Genomic DNA, 2,500 nt, shown 5'->3' on the forward strand with positions numbered 1-2,500 from the left:
TATTTACGGTGGACAAGACCAAACATTGGTATTAACAAGGTGGACTTTTACTTAAGTGTGGGTTTGTTTTTCAAGTGGTACTTTTTTTGAGAGTGTAAATAAGGTATTTGATTATATAATCAGTGGTGTTGTTTAGGGATGCCTCGGCCCTTAGTATTCAGAGGCCGCTGTCCAGGGAGATTCGTTGCTCTGTATCAGATAGATGATGTAAATGACGGTTTTATTTTTTTTTTCTTTTTGTGTATGTGTGTGAAATGTATATAAAAGTGACACCATTTGTAATGAAATGTTTTTTCTTTATGCCAGTTACCGAATATTGCACTGTCTCTCTCTCTCTCTCTCTCTCTCTCTCTCTCTCTCTCTCTCTCTCTCTCTCTCTCTCTCTCTCTCTCTCGTGTCGTCATTGCTGATCAGCTTTTTGTAGGAACCTGATCAGTCTTAACTGTCAGGTCGGTCTATCAAGAATTGAATATATACGTGTTCACTCTTACAGTTAATATTAATGAAGTCAGGGTTGATTAAAGAAAATCTCATATAAAGAAAAACCGACGACTTTTATTGCTGAATTATGATAATTGCTTGGAGCAACGTGACCAAGATCGCGTTCTCTTCATTGAAATTAAGATTGATCCAAGATGTTGATTGATATAAATCGTTTTTCTTTTGTGAATTTTCTGACATGTGATTGTTGACGTCTACTGTCAAATCAAATGTGAAATTCAACCTTTGACTGACAGGTGAAGAACAGCATGAAAAAAAAGAGATTCGGTCAAATTCTTGTCGCGTAGATTTACGTAAAACATAGTAGTTTGTCCTTATATATCTTTGAATAACTTAACTAAAAAAAAAAAAAAAAAGCTGTCCATGTTAGTAGCCATGATTGAAGACTGATTTTCTTAAAGTTTTCATTAAGGCAAATTGTAGGCTAATTTTATGTGTATATAATGTGTATGTATGCATATACATATACAGTTTATATGTATATATGTGTGTATATATATATATATATATATATATATATATATATATATATATATATATATATATATATATATATATATATATGTATATATGTGTGTGTGTGTGTGTGTGTGTGTGTGTGTGTGTGTGTATTTATGTACTGTGACCGTTTCATAAGCATTCGTTCATTTGAAACAGTGTGTCCTATCGCAACATATGCTTATTTGCAAATTTTACTATTTCTATCTGTTTATTAGCGAAAATACTTATTGGACCGGTGAAGGAAGTAATTTGAAGCATTTCTCATTTTAACCAGTCCTAAATTTAGCATGAGAAAAATTTTATTTTAGATTGAAATTGTTTATAAGGAAATTAGAATATTAAACAAAATTGTAATAGTTAATCCCTCTAAGTACAATTTCAACTTGGGTTTCTAGTGTTGGTAATTTGCACCACTTTTTAATTCTCAAACTAATGAAGCTGGAGTTTTTTTTTTATCCAAATATTTATTCAGTAAAATGATTAACCATCAATCATCGTTTCCGCTCTAAGGAATTTATCAAACGCTGGTAATTTATTGGTTATGTAAGTATTACATTTGATATTTTTCCATTTAGATTTCTCACTGCTCGTTTGGCTTTGTTTTCTATGTATTTGCATAGGAAAGCCTATTCTGGCTGGTTGCAAATGAATATATACTCATTGTAAATATTAAGGCAAATATTGTTTATTGTATTAATGAATTCTACATGATTCACATCGTCCCTGCTTTAATTTTGAAACGAAACATGAAATTAAGGTGATTTTTAAGAAGTTTAATTGTATGATCACATTTTATCACTTGCCGATGGCCACTGGCGCTATCATATTTTGTCGTGCAGATTTTTTCCTTCTCTTTTGTAAATCTTTGTATGTAAATATTTGTTGTCCAATAAACATTATTATTATTATTATTATTATTATTATTATTATTATTATTAAGAAGCCTGGCGCCTTGACTTGGTATCCTCGATTACCTTCCCCGCAGTTAACCAAACATTGGTATTTGGTAGTATTTTAGGTCGCTATTGTGTTTATTTAATGGGTATGTTGTTCTAATCATGTCTTTTGTACATGCTCAGATTGAAAAATTGTAATTTTCGTTTTGCATTTAACCTTTTTCCAGGATATTAATCTCTTAACAAGTATTCATCATCATCATCATCATCTACCCCTACGTCTGTTGTTTTAATTTACACGATTAAAATAAAGTAAATTATTTTATATGAAAACTGCAAATTTCAACTGAGGACGCCATCTTAAAGCAATTTTCTCTGATTGCATTTCTATCATATCAAGAGGGAAAAGTGACTTATGCGGAGCTCTCATCATGTTATTTGTGTTATAATAATTATGATTTTCCTGACTCCACCAGTCTTTGTACTTGTCTTTGGGAGGTTATTTATATTCTGATATTCATTTAATTATTATTATCACTATTATTCGTACTACCTGCTACGTCTACTGTAATCCAAGCTGCAACCCTATTTGGAAAAATCAA

The 2,500-nt window shown here is 31.0% G+C and overlaps 1 protein-coding gene across 1 annotated transcript in view; it reads left to right on the forward strand.

Annotated features, from left to right (window-relative positions):
• The window catches only part of LOC137620578 (collagen alpha-1(XVIII) chain-like), a 467,446-nt gene that overhangs the window by 208,912 nt on the left and 256,034 nt on the right, over nucleotides 1–2,500 (forward strand). The gene's annotated exons all lie outside the window — the stretch shown is intronic.

This window comes from Palaemon carinicauda, chromosome 27 (assembly GCF_036898095.1).
Source record: "Palaemon carinicauda isolate YSFRI2023 chromosome 27, ASM3689809v2, whole genome shotgun sequence".
Classification (NCBI taxonomy): domain Eukaryota; kingdom Metazoa; phylum Arthropoda; class Malacostraca; order Decapoda; family Palaemonidae; genus Palaemon; species Palaemon carinicauda.